Source organism: Prorops nasuta, unplaced genomic scaffold (genome assembly GCF_024137725.1).
Source record: "Prorops nasuta isolate Cenicafe-Biocafe unplaced genomic scaffold, Cenicafe_Pnas_1.2 PNAS00031, whole genome shotgun sequence".
Lineage (NCBI taxonomy): Eukaryota > Metazoa > Arthropoda > Insecta > Hymenoptera > Bethylidae > Prorops > Prorops nasuta.
Window position 1 is genome coordinate 2,197,032 of NW_027116828.1, and position 12,958 is coordinate 2,209,989.

Consider the following 12,958-nt stretch of genomic DNA (forward strand, 5'->3'; position numbering starts at 1 on the left):
AACGCATCCATTATCATCTTCTTTCTAAGCAGTTTTTCTTTCTCGGAGAAAGAATCAAATTGCAATTTTAAATACTGTAGAAAAGCATCATCAACATTGCATGTTTCAGTTCTCTTATTTTCCATGTAGGATGACATTGCTTGACCCATTTGTAACAATGTATTTTCCAGAGTTTTCGTTTTCTCTATTTCGCGTTTCTTCATTCTGTTTGGAATATGTCCCTTGTTTAACAAATAATTGTTTTCAACATTCGGCTTACTTAAGGTTTCATTTTCTTTATCTTTGTCTGTATTCAGAATATCAGATTCCATATCACAAAGTTCATTATTTTTATCAATATTCATATTAAAACTCGGGATTTCAGAATTTGTGTAGGTTCTAAAAAAAATTTAATCAAAATATATATTTACAATTTTAAAAAAACTATTTTACCTTCTTCCTTTTACTACTTTATCCAAAAATGAAAGATGAGCCAAGTAACGAAAGGAACTACGCTTAAGTGTTCCGCTTCCACTTTTACAATCTTTCAAAACTCTTCTTTTTTCTTTATTATATTGCTCCCGAAGAGACTTGCACCTCTTTTGGCAATATTCAGGAGTATACATACCATCTAAAATTAAAAGAAGATACTACAGAAGCATTGTTATTAATGCTTGTAATAAAATAATATATGAAACAACTGAAATACGTAATCTCTAGTCTAATTTATAATTGATATAATAACCTTTCTGCATATCAGTCATTATCCTAGATATTTCTGTCCATGCATTAGTTTTCATAATTATATCTTTAAAATTTCTATTTTGTTTATCGTGCAAAAAAGATCTTTCTTTGTATAAGTCTATTAGGAGCTCATCACCATCTTTTACATTATTATTATGCTCGACAACGTCGTTACTTACTATAGGCTCATCAGGATCATCATTATCATCGTAATAATAGCTGCAATAGTCTGTGTGATCCATATCTCTATAAATTTTAAATCAAAATAAGGAAAATATAGATATTAGATAACAATGTTACATAAAAATTATCAAATTGACATTTCAAAAAGTGCAATCACTTTTGTATACAGTGTAAATTAAGAAACTTTTTATAAACAATGTTTAGCTGTGCAAAGAAATTAAGAAATATTAATTACAATTGTAACTGACGATACCGTTTTAAGCACCTAGGGAAAAGGAAAAAGTGCAGATGCTGGCATACACAAGCGTATGGAAAATTGACATAAACCAACAAGTTCGATGCTATTATACAAAAGTTTTTCCTAGTTTGCCAGATATGCCGATATGCTGATATTAAAAACAACTCTTGTTGAAGAAACACTTTCTGCAAAGTTAAAATGCAATAATCAATATGTTTTGCACAAATTCTTCACAGTATTCATTTGGCAGAAATCCTAGCATTTTGGTCTAATAGAATGTATTTTTCCCAAGTCAATAATTTTAATTGTCATATTTTAAAATAACAATATATTCTGTATTTTTCAATTTGTAACCTAAAATGAGAAATTGTAGTGATCATAATGTTTTATTGTGTTATAGCATATGTGAAACCATAAATAAATTAAATACTTATTTTATACTTTTTTATTGAAATATTACTTACAATATAGATTGTACGTATACTAGAAATTAATTTAATTTTAATGTGAGTCAGTGCGCTAGATGGACAATATTTTTCCGCTGCAATAAGTCCGTTGATGCTTAAGTTTTCGTGTGCCTTCAACTAAGTTCATGTTGCGTCCACTGATTCACTTACGTCGATTCATGTGTTTTCGCCCTTACAGAATCCCAGCACTGATCCGGGTTAGGGTTTACTACAGTCGCAGTAATACAACTTTCGAAAAAAACCCTAGATTAACCCGGATTTGGTGAGGAGGCTTCCGCGTATGGATCTGATCGGGTCTGGGTTAAAGGGGTTAAGGTAGGACGTATTCCGACGTGATTGAAGTGTCAAAAACGGACAAGTGACCAATAGCAATAGGTTTTACCAACAAGTTAAAGGATTTCCATTTATTTGAACACTGCTTGCCATTAACTAAATATCCTTTTTTACCTAATTCTGCAGCAATTACCTCCCATAATTTTTTTTGACCAATATTTTTATTTTGTATTATATTTTTATTTTGTATTATATTTTTATTTTGTATTATATTTTTATTTTTCCTTATATGTTCCAACAACAATTTTGTGCTTCCAATTGTCCAGGAATATTTATTCAGATCTGTCAAAAAAAAGAAAGTATTAATTAAAATATTTCCTTTTAATAAAGTCTAATGAAATTAAGATTTAATAATTAATGCAAATACACTTTTTTCACTCCAATGTTTTGGGTTGTGCAGGAATTTAAAGTATAATTAATAAAACTGAATACTTTACTATTTTAGTATTCTGTACTACATTTAAACTTTACATACCTACATATCTATTGTGAGCGTAGTATTGATCCATCTTTATTTCTGAAAAAATTTAGAAATTAATTGCAAATATACAGAAAATTTATTGCCATTTAAATACAATAAAAATAAGATTAAGGTTATCATTTTAAATATAATTTAATTCTTCTTAATTTTTTATTTTTACCTGATGAAATTAAAAAACTACGTGATAAAATGTTAATAATAAAGGTTTATAACTAAGTTTACCTTTATTTGCTTATTGAAATTTTACCAATGCTGTTTTGAATTTCGATCACGTCTGAGTACGTCCTACCTTAATCCCCTTTAACCCGGATCCGATCAGATCCACTCGCGGAAGCCTCCTCACTAGACTCGGATCCATCTAGAGTTTTTTCGAAAGTTGCAGCTCTGAAACTGGGTCTAACCCTAACCCGCATCAGATCACTGAACGTAAGCATCCTGAAATAAAGTTGGATTTATCCAACTTTTCAGCGACATCGCTAGTATCGCCTGTATCGCCTGTATCGCTGCATTCGCTGCTCTGTATGTATTCAACGGAACGGAACAGGCGGATCGTGTGAATTTTAAATTTGAAAAATGGATGGAAATTCAAATTGAAAATACATTTGTCACATTTATAGCAAGCCGATACATATGAAGCTAAAAATAATATAATGAATAATTATTGTAATTAAAATATAAAAAACGTTGAATATAATTAACCCAAAAAACAGGCTTTGCTTGTAAAATAATACGGCATATATACAGAGTGAAGCTGTTATACCGCCCTAGAATATAGATACAGAAAGACGAGTATCTCTTTAATTATAAAATATATTCAATTTGTGCATAGGACCTTCTAGAATTCTCTTGTTATTTGCTTTCGCAAAGGTCATATATAAAAATTGAATATCTCTTATATAGTTAAAAAGATATGCATCTTTTTCTACTAATAATGTTTTGGGGCGGTTTAAGTTCCTCACCAAGGTTGCCAAGTGTAGTACTTTCGGTACTACCGTAGTACCCAAAAGCGACATATCCTATAGCGTAGTACTATTTTGGGTACTACGCTATAGTCGCTGCTGATACTACTGGTCGGCGGAAATACGTCAGAGGGTAGAGACTGTAGAGGGACCGCAATATAGATATTTCTAATTACTAATTTCAAAATACATAATGCATGGTCCGTGATCCAAGACAAATGTTAGTATATACATACCACAAGTTATAAAGTAATATAAAGAAATAAAGTGACAGTTTTAATCTTTCTGACAGATGATATACTGATGGTATAAGTGAATAAATAAAGTGACGAAATTTGTAAAATGTACATAAAAATAATTTTTAAAAGTATATAAAGGACTGAACATTTTAGATAAGTATAACAATAAATTTTATAATATAAAATGTAAGATATAAATATTTTGTGGTACTTTGTGGGATTTTATTTCAGATTAAATTATAGTAATGTGTTTACTATGTCACTGTGCTGAGAATGGAGCTATGCAGATTTTCAAAATTAAAATAAAGGAATAGACTAAACATAATGTGGTTATTGTGTCATCGTTGAGATTCAAACTATGTTAATTGAGACGGATAATAAAATAAACGAGTGAAAAAACTGGGTAAATACAATAATAAATAAAGAAGCTGACAAATTAGATATATAATATAAAATGTAAGATATTTTATAGTACTTTCTGGGATTTTATTTCAGATTAAATTATAGTAATGTGTTTACTATGTCACTACTGAGGATGGAGCTATGTGGATTGAACATTAAAATGAAAGGAATAGATTCACCATATTATGGTTACTGTGTCATCGCTGAGGATCAAACTGTGTTAATTGAGATGAATATTAAAATAAACAAGTCAACACATTGGGTAAATACGATACAAATAAAGAAGCTGACAGATTACATTTGTAATTTCAAATGTAAGATTTTATATAGTACTTTTTGGGATTTTGTTTCAGATTAAATTATTGTAAAGTGTTTACTATGTCAATGCTGAGAATGGAGCTATGTGGATTGAACATTAAAACAAAATGAATAGATTCACCATAATGTTGTTTCTGTGTCATCGCTGATGAGGATCAAACTGTGTTAATTGAGACAGACATTAAAATAAATGAGTCAGCAATTTGGGTAAATACAATAATAAATAGAGAAAATGACAGAATACATATATAATATAAAATGTAAGATGTTTTATAGTACTTTGTGGGATTTTGTTTCAGATTAAAATATAGTAATGTACGTGTGTTTACTGTATCACTGCTGAGGATGAAGCTATGTGGATCGAACATTAAAAAAAAAGAATAGATTCACCATAATGTGGTTACTGTGTCATCGCTGAGGATCAAACTGTGATAATTGAGATGAATATTAAAATAAAGAAGCTGACAGATTAGATATATAATATAACATGTTAGATATTTTACAGTACTTTGTGGGATTTTATTTAAAGTTAATATATGTAAAATAAAATTTTTGTTTTCTTTTTACAATTGTATCTATATTAATTACTATATGTTGCAATCTCTTAAAATTAAGCCTCTGCTTTTATTAGCAAACTAATAGTTCCACACGGCAGTGATGCCAGAATCGAGCTTTTAGCAACAAAAATGAAGATAAGCGCTAGCCAGCAGCAGTATAGAAAATTTAAAGGGAAGCGGTACAAACACAACTATGCCTGGAGAGCATAGGTGTGATTTGGACTTCAGGCAACATAGGCTTTAGAAGAAGAGCGACTACCGCTAACCGTGACATTTTTACGTGTTATCCGTGTGAAGTGGTGCTGCGTTTACCTAAAAACTCAAAGCAAATAAAAATGCTTTTCCTAAATTGATTTGTAATATTGATAAAATGGTCAAATGTAGCCATTAATTAATTAGATTTGGTAATAAATACAGAAAATGCGTTTTATTATAACAAATGAGTTGAGGTAAAATAAACTCAATGTTTTTATATTAATCTGTTAACAAATGCATTTTTTTATTTATTATTGAGTCCAATAAATTAATGGTTATTAAAAAAAAAATTCCTTGTAATGAAAAAAAAATGAAAAAATTTTAAACTTCACCAAGACTCGAACAAGAGCCCACCGCATGACAAACGGCAACCTTACCGCCTACGCTACAGCGCTCACTTGATGTACCAAGAGCAAAACAGCCTTTTAAAGACTGACTACAATTCTTTCACTAACTCGTCATAAACGATCAAGAATTAACTGCAATAATAAATACATTTATCTCCACAGCATTATTGCACTAAATTTATTATGTTTTTAATTTGAAGCATACATTTTACATGAAGATACGATACTTTAAGGGTGTTCATGATGCAATACTCTAAATACAAAACTATTCATATGCTCGTTTATCATAGTTATTCGACTACATATAACAAATATTATAATATTACTTAATTAATTTATGATAGTTGAGCATATGAATAGTTTTGTATATAGAGTACTGAATGGTTACCCTTAAATTATCATATCTTCATGCAAAATGTATGCTTCAAATTAAAAACAATAAATTTAGTACAATAATGCTATGTAGATAAATGTATTTCTTATTACAGCTAATTCTTGATCATTTATGACGAATTAATAAAAGAATTGTAGTCAGTCTGTAAAAAGCCTGTTTTGCTCTTGGTACATCAAGTGAGCGCTGTAGCGCAGGCGGTAAGGTTGCCGTTTATCATGCGGTGGGCTCGTGTTCGAGTCTTGGTGAAGATTAAAATTTTTTCATTTCTTTTTTCATTACAAGGAACTTTTTTTTTAATAACCATTAATTTATTGGACTCAATAATAAATAAAAAAATGCATTTGTTAACAGATTAATATAAAAACATTGAGTTTATTTTACCTCAACTCATTTGTTATAATAAAACGCATTTTCTGTATTTATTACCAAATCTAATTAATTAATGGCTACATTTGACCATTTTATCAATATTACAAATCAATTTAGGAAAAGCATTTTTATTTGCTTTGAGTTTTTAGGTAAACGCAGCACCACTTCACACGGATAACACGTAAAAATGTCACGGTTAGCGGTAGTCGCTCTTCTTCTAAAGCCTATGTTGCCTGAAGTCCAAATCACACCTATGCTCTCCAGGCATAGTTGTGTTTGTACCGCTTCCCTTTAAATTTTCTATACTGCTGCTTGCTAGCGCTTATCTTCATTTTTGTTGCTAAAAGCTCGATTCTGGCATCACTGCCGTGTGGAACTATTAGTTTGCTAATAAAAGCAGAGGCTTAATTTTAAGAGATTGCAACATATAGTAATTAATATAGATACAATTGTAAAAAGAAAACAAAAATTTTATTTTACATATATTAACTTTAAATAAAATCCCACAAAGTACTGTAAAATATCTAACATGTTATATTATATATCTAATCTGTCAGCTTCTTTATTTTAATATTCATCTCAATTATCACAGTTTGATCCTCAGCGATGACACAGTAACCACATTATGGTGAATCTATTCTTTTTTTTTAATGTTCGATCCACATAGCTTCATCCTCAGCAGTGATACAGTAAACACACGTACATTACTATATTTTAATCTGAAACAAAATCCCACAAAGTACTATAAAACATCTTACATTTTATATTATATATGTATTCTGTCATTTTCTCTATTTATTATTGTATTTACCCAAATTGCTGACTCATTTATTTTAATGTCTGTCTCAATTAACACAGTTTGATCCTCATCAGCGATGACACAGAAACAACATTATGGTGAATCTATTCATTTTGTTTTAATGTTCAATCCACATAGCTCCATTCTCAGCATTGACATAGTAAACACTTTACAATAATTTAATCTGAAACAAAATCCCAAAAAGTACTATATAAAATCTTACATTTGAAATTACAAATGTAATCTGTCAGCTTCTTTATTTGTATCGTATTTACCCAATGTGTTGACTTGTTTATTTTAATATTCATCTCAATTAACACAGTTTGATCCTCAGCGATGACACAGTAACCATAATATGGTGAATCTATTCCTTTCATTTTAATGTTCAATCCACATAGCTCCATCCTCAGTAGTGACATAGTAAACACATTACTATAATTTAATCTGAAATAAAATCCCAGAAAGTACTATAAAATATCTTACATTTTATATTATATATCTAATTTGTCAGCTTCTTTATTTATTATTGTATTTACCCAGTTTTTTCACTCGTTTATTTTATTATCCGTCTCAATTAACATAGTTTGAATCTCAACGATGACACAATAACCACATTATGTTTAGTCTATTCCTTTATTTTAATTTTGAAAATCTGCATAGCTCCATTCTCAGCACAGTGACATAGTAAACACATTACTATAATTTAATCTGAAATAAAATCCCACAAAGTACCACAAAATATTTATATCTTACATTTTATATTATAAAATTTATTGTTATACTTATCTAAAATGTTCAGTCCTTTATATACTTTTAAAAATTATTTTTATGTACATTTTACAAATTTCGTCACTTTATTTATTCACTTATACCATCAGTATATCAGCTGTCAGTAAGATTAAAACTGTCACTTTATTTCTTTATATTACTTTATAACTTGTGGTATGTATATACTAACATTTGTCTTGGATCACGGACCATGCATTATGTATTTTGAAATTAGTAATTAGAAATATCTATATTGCGGTCCCTCTACAGTCTCTACCCTCTGACGTATTTCCGCCGACCAGTAGTATCAGCAGCGACTATAGCGTAGTACCCAAAATAGTACTACGCTATAGGATATGTCGCTTTTGGGTACTACGGTAGTACCGAAAGTACTACACTTGGCAACCTTGGTCTCAGGGTCCATCTAACCCCTAATGCCATCTATCGGAAGAGACCACGAAGCACGAGCGTTAAGCTTAGAATAGGGTAAAACATATATGCATTGTTGCCAGAAAGCGGAATAAAGAGAGAGCGGAGATATTTTCTCGGACCTCTCTGTCTTTCTCGCTGTTAGCTTCTAGCAGAAGAGTCGAGGCAAAATCTTTCCGTTTCGCTTTGCCGAAAATCTACCAATATTCGATGTCATTTATATTTGCAGGCCAATGCCTTTATACATGATTTTTTCAGCATATTTATTTATCAGCATTGACTTATTTAAATCAATAATAAATTAAGGAAATGCGTATTTGATATATAATAATTATTTTAACTATAATTTCATCGTTATATTTCGCTTATTTCCGTAAAATCTGAATTTCTTTAGTTTATTATTGATTATTGTAAGTCAATGGCCATTAAAAAAAATTTAATCTTAAAAAAAAAAAGAAAAGTACCGTTCAGGAATCGAACCCGGACCCACAAATCGCCACGCGATTACCTTACCGCCTAGACCACGAGGCTTCTTCAGTGCACCGTAAACAGATAGTCTTTTTAAGGGCTTGAAATCTTCTTTTAAACCATATAAATAACGAACAACCGACAGCTTTATTCATTATTATTCTGTTATAATGGTACACAAATTAAGGAATAATTATATTTTTAATAGTTTTCAAAAGCTTTTCCAATAGCCAAGAACGAAGATAAATAATCAACGCTCGCAGTTTCCGTTCTTGGTTATTGGAAAAGCTTTTGAAAATCTACATTATATAATTATTCTTTAATTTGTGTACCATTATGATAGAATAATAATGAATAAAGATGTCAGTTCTTCGTTTATTTATATGGTTCAATAGAAGATTTCAAGCCCTTAAAAAGACTATCTGTTTACGGTGCACTGAAGAAGCCTCGTGGTCTAAGCGGTAAGGTAATCGCGTGGCGATTCGTGGGTTCGGGTTCGGTTCCTGATCGGTACTTTTCTTTTTTTTTTAAGATTAAATTTTTTTAAATTGCCATTGACTTACAATAATCAATAATAAACTAAAGAAATGCAGATTTTACGGAAATAAGCGAAATATAACGATGAAATTATAGTTAAAATAATTATTATATATCAAATACGCATTTCCTTAATTTATTATTGATTTAAATAAGTCAATGCTGATAAATAAATATGCTGAAAAAATCATGTATAAAGGCATTGGCCTGCAAATGTAAATGACATCGAATATTGGTAGATTTTCGGCAAAGCGAAACGGAAAGATTTTGCCTCGACTCTTCTGCTAGAAGCTAACAGCGAGAAAGACAGAGAGGTCCGAGAAAATATCTCCGCTCTCTCTTTATTCCGCTTTCTGGCAACAATGCATATATGTTTTACCCTATTCTAAGCTTAACGCTCGTGCTTCGTGGTCTCTTCCGATAGATGGCGTTAGAGGTTAGATGGACCTGACGCGTTTGCCAACACCAGCGCCGCCTACCGGTAGGGATTGCCTCGGGACCTCGCATGAGCAATCTCCCGTTTCATCTCTGGTTCTACCCTCGAAAGATATAAAGAAGAACACGTAATGAAAGAGTAAGCGAGTTGAAGGGGACAATAGAAAATATTAGGAGAAACGAGAACGAAAGGAATGAATTGAAAAAAGATAAAGGAAAAGAAAGGAGAACAGGGTATTAGGAAAAACAAGTAGGAAGAGGATTTGGTTATCTTAAAGTGTGAGTGTAAATAAGAAAAAAAAGGATAAAAGTGGCAAGAGATTCTATGTGGAAGATAAGTAAACCAGAATAAAAGTCAAAAATACGTTGTATTGTACCTATATGGTTATATACAGATTATTGCCATCTCAACCGAAAATGCTTGAAAAAATCGGTGCCGCGACACTTTACCACCCGACGTTAGTAATTTGGTTATTTAAGATTGGCAACACTGAGGCCATGAAGTATTATAGCAAAGATGAATACCTTCTCAGTCATCCTGCCTATCAAACACACACGTTACATACACAACCATACATATTATGGATTATCTCTGTCACCTGATGTATTTGTAAACTTCTATAAGTGTAGAGTCATTAGAAATAATTTTTATTTGAAACAAGTTATTGAAATAGAAGATTTTCAACGGAATTAAAAAGAATTTAAGAGAAAATTCCTAAGATCCTCAGTTATATTTTACATTCTATTTAAAGGAGGATGCTGTTGCAATAAAGTAGAAAACACAAAAATATTATCAGATAAGTCACAGTTTTGTAGTTATTTTTATTTGTTATAGTATGGGAACGAGATTCTTTGTTAAATTATTTGATGGTTTTCTTTTGCAGGCATTTTTAAATAACAGCCCAATTTTTCTCAATGAGATAAGTAAACATCAAGAATAAGTGCACTTCTCATCTTCAGTTAAAGCAGATATAGATAAGGATAATGTGCAAATGACTGCGCCTTAAACATTTCTCAATCTGCCAGTCAAAGATGATTATGGTAAAATTTTAATCAAACAAGAAGTAGTATTACTATCATGTCTCGCAGCATATTTGGAATGTTACTGTGGAAAAACAAATCAGCGTATCCAGTGTAAAAATCAATCTTAACTATGCTATTCATACGTAAGTGCTTTAAAATTTGTATTAGAACGTTGAACTAAAATGTTACATGATAATAATATAAAAGAATATACCCAGTCAGAATATTTCACAGCAGTTGAGATAAAAAATGATATCATAAAGTTGATATCACAAAATAGTATCTTAATGTCATAATTTAGTTACCTTGAGTGACACCATATTCTGCATTGTACTATAATTTGGCAAAAATCAAATTTGTCAATTTTTACTATAGTTTTCTGGCAGTGTAAAATTCATGATTTCCTTTTGCGTCTGAATATTCTGAGTGCAATAAAGACCAAGTAAATTAAATATATTTTTATTTACTTCTGCATGCGTTTTATATTTTAATTATTCCACATATTTCTAAAACATACATAAATTTCATTTTTACTTTTCTTTATTATGTTACAGGAAAGATGCTGATTATAATATTATTACAGGAATAACTTTTTGACTGATTACAAGAATGAAATACAATGCAAATGATATAACTCTATTATACAATAGGTAAACGTAAATTGAAAGATTTTATCATAATAATCAAAAGCTTCAGCTATTCGTTTCGAGTAATCAGTACCTTTTTAAAATATAAAAATATTATCATAACAAAAACCGTTAAACATGTATAAAGAATCATCCTCATATAAATAATGAAAAATGCAACGTATTGTATTTCTGGTTGCATTATTCTTTAATGTAATAATTGCTATGGATCTTATAATACGGGGAACTATCAATTTTGTTTAATTTGAACTAAAAACAGTAATTTTAAAAAATGGACTATTTTCCAATAACATATTATAAGTTTTCCTTAAATTAAAATGATAAAACATATATAGTATTCTATGTCGAATTAAATACATATAAACATGTATAAATATTGAAAGTATTGTACTAAAGAAATACGATTTGAAAAATTATCAAATGCAATTAGATGAATTAATAGTTTCAATTTATTTTAGTTTCAATTAAGGATTTATTTAATTTTTGTCAATGTATATTAACTGATAATATGAATAATTGGTTGCGTTTCAAATCCTAAGCGCTAAGGTAGCGCTATATCATGATTGGTCAGTTGAATCAGTTTGACCAATCATGACACGTATTTTATTTAGCGCTACCATAGCGCTATAGTTTTGAAACGCAGCCATTGACAAAAACTGTTAGCATATGAAATTATATTTCATATAATTTGGTTATCGGGTTTCCGAGTAGTATAAAAATCAAATTTGATTCTATATAATGACGTCAAAATTAACAGTTTTGCTACCAGGGATTAGTACCCGACCTTTTGCTGTGTTGTAGTGAACAACTATTGCATATACGACCAAAAATAGGCTTCTTTTGTTTTTGTATATATATATCGTATTATATTTATACTTCATGTCGGTACATGTTATTGCACGTCAAAGTAAATAATTTTATAGCAAAAGTTACAAATTATTTTAAATCCTTCAATATTTTAATTCAGTTTGTCTCATTATGAGTTCTGAAAATAAGTCTGAAAGGAAATTATGGATATTCAATGAATTTAGATATTTTATCAAAAATAGAAAAAAAGATAAATTGTATTTCTAATATTCTAAAGGTATTCCGTAATCTATAATACTATTCTTTTTAAGAATATTTTCCATTTAGGTATTTATATTGCATACAAAATCAAAAGCTAGGATGCAAAGCCCACGGTCAATTTTTCAATAATAAATTTCACCCTGCTAATATTGCTCATAACCACGAACCTGAAATAGAGAATAATAAAAGATCATTAATTTTAAATAATATAAAAACTACAGCAACAACTATATACATAAAGCCTAAACAAATTTATAATTCTGCAATATTGAAGTAAGCATATCATTATTTATATCTATTTAAAAATAATTTAATGCACTGTGATCAATTAAAAAATTATTTTCCTATTCTACTTTTATATTTTTATAAAAAATTGTTTTATTTCACGAATTAGTAATTCATCCATTGCAAACTAGATACCGTTCACCACCTGCAGACGAACACTACAGCGATTTATGAAGAAAAGAGAGAATAAGTCAAATATTGTATTGAGAGAAAAAATTCTATCAAATTTAGCAG

The 12,958-nt window shown here is 29.7% G+C and overlaps 2 long non-coding RNA genes across 2 annotated transcripts; one reads left to right on the forward strand and one right to left on the reverse strand.

Annotated features, from left to right (window-relative positions):
- Positions 1-4,218: 4,218 nt before the first annotated feature.
- LOC136783044 (uncharacterized) lies at positions 4,219-4,831 on the forward strand. Its single transcript, XR_010824218.1, has 3 exons — positions 4,219-4,287; positions 4,379-4,550; positions 4,643-4,831. It is a non-coding gene; the product is annotated as an uncharacterized lncRNA (long non-coding RNA).
- A 1,964-nt stretch (positions 4,832-6,795) lies between these two features.
- On the reverse strand, positions 6,796-7,452 carry LOC136783043 (uncharacterized). The gene is made up of 3 exons (XR_010824217.1): positions 7,340-7,452; positions 7,077-7,248; positions 6,796-6,984 (listed from the first exon to the last, which is right to left on the reverse strand). It is a non-coding gene; the product is annotated as an uncharacterized lncRNA (long non-coding RNA).
- Between the last annotated feature and the right edge of the window lie 5,506 nt (positions 7,453-12,958).